This window comes from Pseudopipra pipra, chromosome 9 (genome assembly GCF_036250125.1).
Source record: "Pseudopipra pipra isolate bDixPip1 chromosome 9, bDixPip1.hap1, whole genome shotgun sequence".
Lineage (NCBI taxonomy): Eukaryota > Metazoa > Chordata > Aves > Passeriformes > Pipridae > Pseudopipra > Pseudopipra pipra.
Genome location: NC_087557.1, coordinates 3,438,908 through 3,451,070, shown reverse-complemented (window position 1 = coordinate 3,451,070; position 12,163 = coordinate 3,438,908). Strand labels below are relative to the sequence as shown.

Genomic DNA, 12,163 nt, shown 5'->3' with positions numbered 1-12,163 from the left:
TCGAGTCTGAGAATTGATGAGAATTTTGACTTCCAGCTTCAGCTCGAGGTTGATTTATTTTTGCAGCATCCTCAGTTGGCTGTTCAGATGTCAGTTAGGATACAGTACCTAGGTAGTAACCTAAAGCTTAGGAGATAAATGCCTGCCTAGAATGATCAGACCTAGCTGCCCCTTGCTTGCCTCTGATACCAGCTGTGGCACAGTCTGCAGCTTGAGCAGCTCCAGCTGCAGTATTTTCTGGGAGGGCACCTGCTGTTTTCTGACTCATCCTTTCTTTCCTAGACCAGAACTGTCCCGTAGCATTTGTGTGCAGCCTGTCCCAAACCAGTATCCTTGCAGGTTATTCTCCAGGGCAGTGCTGCTGCTTCATGCTGGAAACATGGAGATACTTTTGTCCTCACCCTCGCGATTGAAATGCGCGGCAGTTGACAGGAGGCTGACGATGATCAGCTTTTAAAAAAAATAAGTGAGATGTAACTTTGATCAGCTATATTCTACTGGTTTTTCTCCCCCATGTGAAAACCTTCAAAGATTTTCCTCCCTCCCATGGAAGCTGTCCAAGCCCCGTAGCCTGTGTGCTGTGAGGCTCACAGCTCTGTGTGAGGCTTCCCACTCCTCCTGACATGCCCTCTGCTCTCTGGCCTTTGGCAATGCTTTAAACATGAAGTTTTCTTTGACTTTTTTTTTTATTTTGCTGCTTTGCACTTTCCTTAGGTAGTAAATGTATTTGATTTCTCTTCCATTCTACCCATTTCATGTCTGTGCTCCCTTACTCGTTTGAAAATCTCAAATCTTCGTTAAAAGCAGGTGGAACCCAGAATATCAGAAGATACATCATACATGGTTGATTTTTTTTTTTTTTCCCCCCAAATCTGAGCATATTACTTATGTGTACCAACACACACTGTATATATTGGTTTATGTGCTGCTTGAAAGCTATTCTCTTATGCAGAATAATTTCTACCTTGCTGATAAAAGATGTCACAAGTTGAGTATGTATATGTTCCTTTGTGCTGAACGTGCTTGTGTGCTTTCATACCCATCTCTCTTCAAATGCTCATCTCAGGCTCTATTTTTTCTGTGACTAAGCAGAATTAATTAAAAAGTGCTCAGGTGATGAACAATATTTTACTACCTGTCACAAACCTTGGAGTCCCACTGTGGAGAACTTTGTGGGGGGAAAATCATACTCTATTATTAACAGTTCATGCATTATATTGAAATCTCAATGTGTTGACACCTCGATCCATGTGAAAGACCATCTCGATAATGTGATTATGCAAATGACAGGCTTTAGGAGAGAGTGTTTAATTTTGAGTCTTCTGTAGAAGAATAAAAATGTTGGAAAATGTTCTTTCCTTGCTGCCTTCTCCCCCGTTGCAGGACACTCTCTGAGCTCCCTCCTGGTGAGGGCAGGACCACACTGCTGCCGCAGTCAAGCGCGGCAGGGATGAAGGGAGCAGGGCAATTCCCTCGTAACCCCAATCTTTGTTCACTGTGCTCCTCCTGCCTAGTGTGTTTGGGGGCAAAAGGTGTATTGCACCATTTGTTTTGCTGTTTCAGGGCTCGAGGTGGCTGGTACATCAGTACCTGTGTTAACTCTTCCTTTCCTGGATGCAGAGCCATCCATGTCCATAACACCACTGAGAACAGAGGGGCTGAGTCTCTCTTTTGTTCAGCTCTGGAAGTTCAGGTCCCCTGTGGTACTGCAGCACTCTGATATCATTCTAACTTCTATTTTAAGAACGGCTTCTTCAAGAAATGTAGGTGGCTCGGGTTTTTCTTCTTTGTTGGTTTTAACTTTACATTTGCAAACTCAGTTTCTCTCCTTCTGCAAGGTGAGGTGTTGTTTTTCCCCTTGCATCATTGCAGAAAATTGCCACGGGGTTGATTGGTTTTTTTTGAAGTGAAGGCAGATGAAAGTCGCACATGTTTCTTGAATGAAGACAGTGTTTACTCTCTCAGACTTTCACAGATGATATTTACTTACCAATGTGTCTCTTGTAATGCCAAGAGAAGTAGAGCGTGCTGTAGGTAGGACTGGGGTCCTCCTTATTGGCGTCATCTTTCCTAGACCAAGTGAATGACACAGTGGCCAACATAACTCGGAGTGCTGTTGACATTAACAGTTCCAGTAGCTGATCCCAGTGGTGCAGCTGTAGAGATAATGGATTGCAGAGTGTTGCTGGCACTAGCAGAGGTCCGAGCAGGCTCTTGCTGTTTCCTTGGCTTTAAAAAATCAGAGCATCCCAATGCAGCCACAAATCGTATTGCTGTGATACACACCGTGAGCTGGGGACACAAAGAAGTCTCTCTGCAGCTGTCGTCAAACTTGTAAATGGATGTTTTTTTCTCCTGTTGGGACTCAGCTGCTTTAGTAGCCATCAATTTTTTATTCAAGTACGAGTTTCATAACAGATGAACCCAAGTCAAGAAGTCACCTGGAGCCTGGACTCCATGCCCGACTCCATCCCTAGCTCTCTACTGAACCATAACATTACAGTATGTATTGTGTGGCCCTTGTATAAGCTATGTCCCAAATAGCACAACTTCAAAGAAAATTATTTGTTACTTATACTGGGGTGGAGAGAGACAAAAGAGCAGACTCAGGTTCGGAGAACACTTGCTTTTAGAACAAAATAACTGGACAACTGTTTTCCCTTCCCACCCAACCTCTGCAATGCTGCTGTTGGGCCTTCTGGTCTGAACTCTGATATGTATCCTGCTGGGTTCTACGGCTGCTGATTCAGTCATTGGTTATGTTATGAAGCTTGGGGGGGGGGGTAGGGTTCAGATGGTGCCTGGAAAGATCCTTATCAAGAATTGTGAGCTCTCTCTTCCCATGCCTGATCTTAACATTGTGCCTTTGTCTCATGGGCATTTCATCTGCTGTGGGGATTAGAGGTGGCAGGCATGCTCTCTGCTCCCCCACAGCTCAGACTGTGGGCAGGAAGGCTCATTCCTGGTATTTTTGGGGGGTTTTATAGTCACAGAATCATAGACTAGTTTGGGCTGGAAGAAACATTTCCAGGTCATCTAGTCCAACCCCCTGCAATTAACAGGGACACTTCCCACTGGAGCAGGTTGTTCAAATCCCTGTCCAACCTGGCCTTGAACGTTTCCAAGGATGGGACATCCACCACCTCTCCGGGCAACCTGTGCCAGTGCCTCACCACCCTCAGTGTAAAAAACTTCATTATATCTGACCTAAATCAGCCCTCTTTCAATTAAAACCATTCTCCTTTGTCCTATTGCAACGGGCCCTACTAAAAAGTTTGTCCCAATCTTTTATATGGGCTCCCTTTGAATACTGGAAGGCTGCAATAATGTCTTCCTGGGGCCTTCTCTTCTCCAGGCTGAACAACCTCACCTGTCCTCACAGGAGAGGTCTTCCACCCCTCTGATCAGGTTCATGGCCTCTCCACACCCACTGCATGTTATGTGTAGTTTAGTGTCCTGGAGCAGAGCCCCCTGCAAGCAGTGGGTAACAGCAGGAACTCAGCAAGTTTTGTAGGTACTGAGCCAACAGCTATTGCCTGATCTCAAGCTCCAACTAAAGCTGGTCTCCTCTGAGTCAGAGCCTCTCCTACGTGAGCAGCCTTTGCTTTACTTTCCAGTGTTGGGCTCATGCTGGCTCTCTGCTGTGTGAAGTGCCATCTGCTGAAGTCCCTGGTTGGCACAAAGTGCCAGTGAGATGAGGTCTGAGTGCCAGGAGCTGATCTCAGCCGGGCAGTATTTAGTGTGCTACAAAGCAGATGAAGGGAGTCACTTAAGACAGGAACTGCAGGGGTAGAGCTGTGTTTCCCAACACTTACTGCTAAAGGAGGACTTTGGTTTCCGATCAGAAAGAGCGAGTGAGGCAGGTTTTGAAAAGCCCTTGGCATTGGGCTCACCACCGCTTTTGAAGTGACTTCAGTGCAGCCTCAGAATTCCCACATGAGGGTGGTGGTCTGCTGTCACTGCTCTTTGAAGGTGGGTTTATAACCTCGTTCCTTCTAACAAGTGACACTGCCTCAATTACAGCCAAAACAACCTCACAATATTGTCTTTTTATTTTTTTTCCCCATTCTTCAGTGCTAATACCGATGGTGAGTCCTGCCAGGCCACCACCATTCAGCAGTCACAGCTCATGAGCTGCATCAACCTTTTGCTCTAGTGCTCCTAATTAAGCAATTTTAATGACAGGATTTAATGTTTTACAGAGTCTAAATGAAGTGGAAAAAATATGAACTGATTTTTTTTTTTCTTTCCAGCACAAGATTTTGACCAGATAATTTAACCTCTGGGTGAAATGGAAGTAGATGCCTTTATGCATAGGTGGTTTTCTCTACAAAAGCTTTACTTTATGTAGATCTCTGCATTAATGGAGTTACTACTTGGCTTTGGGCAATTGTTCTGAAGGTTTTTGTGTGTTCTTTGCCCTTCTGTTATCAGTAACAAAACCCCAAAGCCTTTTGAAACCCAATAACTTGTGACCAGCTTAATGCCAATTGCGTCGCATGTTAGTAAAGCAAGAATTAAGGCTTGTGAAAACAACTGCTCAGACTCGTTTTCCAACAGCAACGTGGATTTGTATCCTTTTAAACTATTTAAATAAGACTTATTTTTCTTTGAGTGCTGCTCTGCTCTAATTCTAGGGCTGTGCATGGAGTGAAAACAGTCACTCCTTAGCGAGCAATCTCGTATCTGAATTGGAACTACTTGGATATGTAATTAAGAGACCTAATTATTTTATATAGGATACACACAGAATTATAATAATCAGTCCTTTCTAAGGAAGAGAAAGCCAGTATGACAGGAAAGTTATGTTTAGTAATGTAATGAGTGCCTTTTTGACAGAAATGGCACTGTTAAATTTGGGGTCGTGCAGCTCAATGGAATTCACACTCGCATGAGGTGTTTTAAATTCTGCAAGGGAAGTGCTGCTTCAAATAATTATGTCTCTGATGGTATTGTATATCATAATCACTTCCAAAACTCTTATCTAGATGCAAAAGCTGGAGAGAAGTGAGCAGTTTGGTGCAGTACTGGATTTTTTTCGTTTTACTTTGGTATGTCTGAAATGAATATTAAGTTAAGCAGAGAGGTAGAGCTGGGGCAGCCTGGGGAGCTGCAGATGAGGCAGAGCGTTGTTTCCCATGTATTTATAATAATGAGAGATACTGGAGGGAAGATAAGCAATATTACATATATTGGGAAGAAAGATTGGTTCAGATCCATTATATAAATAAATAAATAAAAGCTCCTTTTACCTGTAATCTGCAGATAGCACATAAATTAACTGCAGCAGGAGGAGGGGAGAATCTGTGTCCCTCCTCGCTACCCACCCTAGCAGAGGCTGAGCATGGCCAGTCAAGAATCCCCGTGTTAATCAGGCATATGACTCATTCTTCCCAGTTTTTAGGTTGATCAGTTGAGACCTCATTGCCTTTTTTCTTCCAAGAAAGACCTGCTACAAAGCAGACTGCTCTGGCCAAGTTTGTTCTGACCACCAAATAACAGCAAGCTGCTCTAGTGTGGGGACTGTGTGCTTGGGGGATGTCTTGACTCGTTTAGAGTGAAATATCCTTGATTAAAATAGGTTAATAGTGCTTCTGTGTGTGTCTCGCTTCATAACTCGCGTGTTAGCCCCGGCGTTTGAAAACATGAATTTGGGCCAGCAGGAGTTACAAAAAAAACCCGCAAAAAAGAGGAGAGAAAATGAGCTGGAAGTGAAATACGAATGTCCTTATTTAGTACAAAAGGATTCAGCTCGCTGTTGGCTTTGTTTTCACCAGGTTCACGCTTCGCTTGACAATGCAACAGAAAATTTAAATTGTTGGGAAACGCGTGAAAATCTGAAATAAAACAGGAGTTAGCAGCTTGTGAAACTTTTCTTCCAGCATTATAGCAGGCAGCAGCCCACACTGGGAGCTTGGGAGTTTCTTCGTTTCAAGACTTAAGAATATATATATATTTACCATGGCAAAAGTAAGCAAAGAGCCACACTGAAAAATCACTCTGAGACTCAGGTGTTTGTATAAGAAAGACACTGCTTTGGAGATTTCTTTTGGATAAATGTACTGTAACAAGGTGAAGGGATGCAATTTGGCCACTGCTTTGCCAGTGCATCCCATGTGGACTCAGACCCTCTCTCCATGCCTCTTGGCCATCCTCTGCAGCCATCCCTCCTCTCCGCATCATAAGGCTCCCTGGTTTCCCCTGTGAGCATGGAAGGGGCAACAAAAACAGTCTCCTGCTAAGCCCACCACCAGGTCTTTGGGTTTTGCTAATCATTGTGAACCTATGAATTACCCATTCTGGAGTGGGAAGGGGAGCTAGGAAGACTCATTTTTGTAGAGATTTTTGAAGTTTCCATTGCTTTCCTTTGAGAACAGATTAGAGGTAACTTTATGGTGTATTTTTAGCCAGGCTGGGGCTTCTGTATTAGTTTTGGATAAGACATGAATGTGGAATTTGAGCCCAGCTCATTACAAATCAGAGTTAATGAGGTAATGAATGTGACACAGGGTCCAACTCCGTTGTCTCTATCTCTCCTTATCCCAACAAACACATACTGTGTATGTGCTCTGTGTGTGGCTTTTTTATTTTAGAGGCCATTTCCTTATACAATCATTTATCTCTTTCTTGGATTCTATACCTAGGGCAGGACATGATCATGAACTCTTTGTGAGATCTTTTCTGCTGATGGTTGTAGCAGTACTGGTGAGTTTGCTGTGACAAGAAATAAGTCATACAGTCCTGACAGAGAACAGTTATTTTTAATTTCTTATAACCCCTGTATTTTGTCCTGCATTTCTTACCATCTCTGAAATGTTTTAAGAATTGTCAGGCTGAGAGAAAAGCAAGGGGGTGCCTTCCATGTGCTTCAGCTCTGTGTGTGTGTTGAGAAGTGAGTCAACAGCAGCATCACTTCAGAAAGAATATCTAAAATCAAGGGAGGATGAAGCAGATTAGCTAAAAAAAAAAATAAAAATCAAAAGCCAGAAGTGTTTGTCTTCCCTCACCCTTTGTCAGCAGAGCTGGGGTTTGTATTCTAATATTTATGTAGCTGAAGGGTATTAGAAAATCAGAGGTACTGTGGCGCAACACAAGGGGGTTTGTTCGCTCCTATAATCCCAGTAGGTAATTTTTTTTTCTTTATATACTTGAGCCTTTTTAAACTTCCTTTTTTGCTGTTAGTGTCATTGGTAGCTTAATGGATTTCTTGATTGTTGAGCTCTTCTTTTTGACGCAGTATTGTTAGTCTTAGCATGCATTCAGAATGACAGGGAGCATTAAAAACAGTCATTTCAATTTGAGATATCTAGAGATAATTTTTTTATACCCACTGTGTGAAAATAACTTGAACAGTAGCAGAATCATCCATTGTAAGAGAGATGATTTTACTTGTGAATTGTGTTTAAAGATAAAATCTGCCTACTTCCCGAGTCATGGATTTCCTATTCATTGCTCTGTTAAGATTAATCGGGAGCGAGACTTAATCCAGAACAAAGATGATTGAATTGTCCTTAAACAGTGATGTAGAACATTACCCAGATCTCACTTTGGTCTCGCAGTGCTGAGAAATCACAAGCATGAGAGTGAGTACATTATATGAAGAGAGATGCTTTTTACTAATTTACTGGCTCATTAGGAAGAAAAATGCTCTCTTTTTTTGTGGTTTTGGTTTTTTTTTTTTGGAATGTAGTTGTGAGGAGGTGCAGTATGGAGTGGGTTAAATCTGTGTGGCGTGTTAGCCGGAAATTATTTTGGCATGCAATAAAAAGGGCTCACTCCACCTGTGAAAGCCTCTGATGGGTGTAAGTTTTGCCATTAACTGAGCTGCTGCTGTGCTTGTAGAGTAGCCAGGATGGAAAATGGAGTACTTTAATGCAGCTTTGGTTCTTCTTTGGGAAGCCAGAGGAGGACAAGCTCCAGCTCCCCGAGCCAGTGGGTCAGTGTGCCCAGCAGAGCCACAACACGATCCACTGCTCCCCACTGCTGCCAGCCCCAACTGCTCACTGCCCACACAGTGGTGCTAACAACAAATCCATGCTTTTCAGAGTTAATGTCTTTTTTTTTTTTAATCTCTTCTTTTCCACTGGAAAATGTGCAGAGCTATCAGGTTGTCCTAAATCTCCAATTACAGCCTAGAATGGAGTTATGATGTCGTCTGGGTTTTGCCCTTTCAGAGGGCCAAGGAGAGAGCATGGGGGGAAGCATCTAATTCAAGGATTTCAGGATGTAACACGGGAGCTTGACAGCCTGTCAGTTCATTTTACTTCCTGAGAGAGGACTGTGATTGGTGATTTTTGGGAGCTGGCATTGCATGTTTGCCAGATGTATGAACTACATTGAAAATAATTAAAAAATAAATAAATAAAAAGGGTGGAGGAGCATCTTGCTGTGTAATGGCCTTGCCTTTGGGATGCTGGCAGGCAACACACCATTGGCAAGCTGTTCCCTGGAGTTTAGGAGTGTATTCAAGGCCAGGAGATTTAGGGACTTATTAAGGCACTGCAGCTCCAGGCCCTACTGTTTGCTGGCAGTCACTGAGCAGGGTAAGGAAGGCGCTGTTGGTGCCACGTTCAAGGCTGTCAGGCATGTGAGTGTGCCCCTTGCAGCATCTCTTTCTTCTAGCTAGAATGATTTTGACCTTCTGAGTTAAACTTTTCCACTTAATGATATTTTCCTATTATTCGAATCTCTCTTTTCTTCAGCTTATTTGCATGCGTTACATCATGTTTCATTTAGGATTTGATACGGTCAGGAGCCCGGGATAAAAGACAGTGTAATAAAAGGCTGGTTTAATCACAAAATTTTTGAGGACTGGAAGCTGCTGGGGCCAGTCGGGACCAGTCGTGGGCAAAATAAATATATTTTTGTCCACTGTTGCAGTCTTCCTAGAGCAAAGTGGAGGTCTCTGTCTGCTTTAGGACAGCCAACTAAACCGGATCGTTCCCCTCCACACACGAGTGTTATCTCATAGTGGGCTGAGACTGCTCCTGCAGGGTCCTCAGCAGTGACTGCTGCCCAGCCACAGCATTCCCACCTCGTGGGGACAGCCCTTGGGCAGGATTTTGTCTGCAGCATCCAGAGCTAAGTATAATTGCCAAGTGTTAATCCAGCTCGGTTGTTTAAAGCAAGACTGTAATCATAGTTATTGGGTTTTGGATTAAATACCCTTTTTTCCAACCTTCTTCTTAGGTTTAGCGAAGTGGCTGTAGAGGTGATTGTGTTCTGCTTGGAGAGATGTGCATGAGTGGAGCAGGGCTGCATGTCTTGAGGTTCCCCTCCCCTCTCCTCTTGACTGCCTCAAGAAACAGTCATTTGCTGTAAAGTCAGGTTTGCGGCTTTGATTGAAAATGACTGTGCAAAACCCCATCAAAGCCGTGCATGCCACAGAGTCATTTAAAAAAAAAAATAAGTCTAAAAGGCACCTTGGAGTGTGTGAGCTCTCTGGGATGCCAGGGGCCATTGCCTGTGGTTTGCTGGTGTCCCCAGGCAGGACCTAGCAAACCTTTGTCCACCCAAAGAGCTCAGAAAAAAGGGAAGAAAGAGAGAAAGGATGGAATTGCTCTCTCTGACGCTTGGGATGATTATTAAATGCTGGCCCACCGCCTGATGGCTGTCATGGGTTTGCAGAAGTGAGACAGATCTGGGAGAGGCAGCTGCAGTTGTGTAGCTGGGAAGTCAGGCTTTTAATTGCTAATTAAAGTTACCATTTGCATTTGGGGTTTTCCTTTTTAAAGGACTACATCATATTCCACAAGAAACCACGAGCATTGTGTATTTATAGCACAACCAAACTGTCAACCTCTCTTGCTGCTTTGCTGGTACATCTGTATTTCACCTATTGCCTACTTTTACTTTTCCATCTGTATTTTTTATGACTTCTGTCCTGACAGCCCTTGTTCTCCTAGTCGTTGACTCCCTTCCCGTGCAGACACACGATCCCATAATGTTTTCCTTTTTGTCTTTATAAACAATAGGCAAGCAGTCTGATAGCGTAAGTCCAAAGTCAAGGGAGCTTTGCAGATTCAGCTTGACAGCTCCTCTCTGAATTATTTAAAACCCATAAACAAAAGAAAGCCCATCTACAGTTTCAGGTGACTTCTCCTCCAGTATTGTGGAGCATGCCTGGTAGGCATTTTTGCCCATTTAAATCTATGGGATTTATTGGAATATCAAAAAAATTATTAGAATTCAGGGGCTGCCTCATGATATTCCTTAGGGGCGGGTAAGTTGTAGGGAGGTGAATGAGCAAGTTGAGGAGAGGAGAAGTTGAATGAAAGAATAGAGAATTTCTCTCTAGTATGAATTGTGTGTCAAGTTTGGATTTTTTTTTCCCCTCTCGCAATCAATGAACTTGTCTAAAGACATCCTGCATTTTGCTTCTGACTTTAATCTCGGTCCTTGGTGGGTTTCGTTGTTTGTTCTTTTTACATCCTTTGTTTTCAAATCTAAAATGCTTTTCTACAGCTGAATGACCCCATGATTTCTGACTTCTCAGGTGCATTTTAGTTGCTGGTTTCACTCGTCCTTCTGGATCCAGGAGTGTTTTAGATGGCTGGGATTAGGGAAGCAGGCAGCAGGCACAATTGAGTCCTCTAGATGATGCGAAGTTCATTATTATGTTGAATAGTTCATTCTGCAGAACAAAGTAGGGAAGGTGTCATGCTTTGCATTTATTGTGCTAAAGCTATAAAGCTGTACTCTCATCATTCCTAATACCTAAGGCATAGCTGCCTTCTCTTCCCTCTCCCTTCTCCCTTCAGATAAACACAATGGAGAAAGCATCAGTAGTAGCATATTAGAGACACAACTTTATATGTATCATCTATATTCTGGGTGGTTTTGTTTAATGAAGTTTTTCACCTTTTCTGTTCAGGCAGACCTTATTAAAATGCAATTTACTGTACTGTCTTTCAATAGCAGCCATACAGTTTTGTCATCAAAGCTGATATTTTGCAGTGTGGCCTTACTTTGAAAACTGACCTGCAAAAATGGCTTTGACATATCTTCTTTCAGAGATTCCAGCAGCTTTCAGTGTACAGACCAAGGATCCCTCTCTTCCAAACAGCCTTGCAGACATGACCCAGCCACAGCCCAGTTCAGCCAACTCTTCCATACAGTTATAACAGACTTACAGAGCCAAGCCAGATCTAAACCCTTTCTTGGCCATAGCTGTAAGGAGGTGGTTCTGCTGGCTGGGGAGGATGCTCAGCTCTCCTGCTCCATCCTTACCTGTGCTTACCCTGTACCACAGAAATGTAAGACAGTAAAATTTTTTAGCACAACCCTATGACTTGAATTCATGCAGGGAGAAGATTTAAGTATAACTGGAATTTTACTTAGTTACTGCTCAAGAGAAAACTTGTGCTTGTGGCGTGAAATGCAGTTTTGGATGGCAGCAGAACCTGCTGCCTGCAGGTGAAGGCTCTGGCAATTTTTCTCTGCTATTCCTGAGTTTGTCAACATCTCTGCTCCTTCATCATTTTCCTGTGTGCCCTGGCCAGTGAAAATATGTGCCCACTGCACTCGGGGCATTTTTGGAGCAGCATTTTGAGGAGACAAAGCTTCCTGTTTCCCAAGCCTGGAGAAGGCCACGTGCTTTGGTACAGCTTGCCCAGCCTTGTCTGCATTGCGGGAGGTTTCAGGTAGTGCTGCAGTTGATCCTGTTATAGCATTAGCTGAATTGGATGGTGCAGGAGAGCAGCAGGTTGTGAATTCCTTCAAGATTAATGGAAACTTTTGTTTTACCTTAATTAAACTTCCATTCCTTAAATCAAAGCCCTCTTTCCCGAATAGGTGTACGTTATAAATTGCGTTACTTATAGGTATAACTTCATGAAGCTCCTACGTTGCTAATGTTAATGTTTGTGCCTTGAGTTTTCTCTGCAAGAAACAATTTATCACTTCTTTTATCTCACCAGGTCCTGGTGATTTCACTTCTGTGGCGTACATGTTGCATAGAAAATATAAGGAAAAAATACTTACATTTAAATTTATATAAATTTATATAAATAGTGGCTTATGCAGCTACAAGCTGGGCCACCTTGCAGGTACCATTCCCTTTTGTGTTCTTACATCAAGCAGATCGTGGCCCTTTGGGTGGGAGCAGCCTCCAGGGATGAGGTATTTTTGCTGTTCTCCTGTGTTTTGCTTCCCCTCCCCTTGC

The 12,163-nt window shown here is 43.2% G+C and overlaps 1 protein-coding gene and 1 non-coding gene across 3 annotated transcripts in view; both read left to right on the top strand.

Moving 5' to 3' along the window:
- COP1 (COP1 E3 ubiquitin ligase) overlaps window positions 1-12,163 on the top strand; it is a 122,653-nt gene that overhangs the window by 96,880 nt on the left and 13,610 nt on the right. The window lies entirely within an intron of this gene.
- LOC135419275 (small Cajal body-specific RNA 3) lies at window positions 8,821-8,956 on the top strand. Its single transcript, XR_010432894.1, has one exon. It is a non-coding gene; the product is annotated as a small Cajal body-specific RNA 3 (non-coding RNA).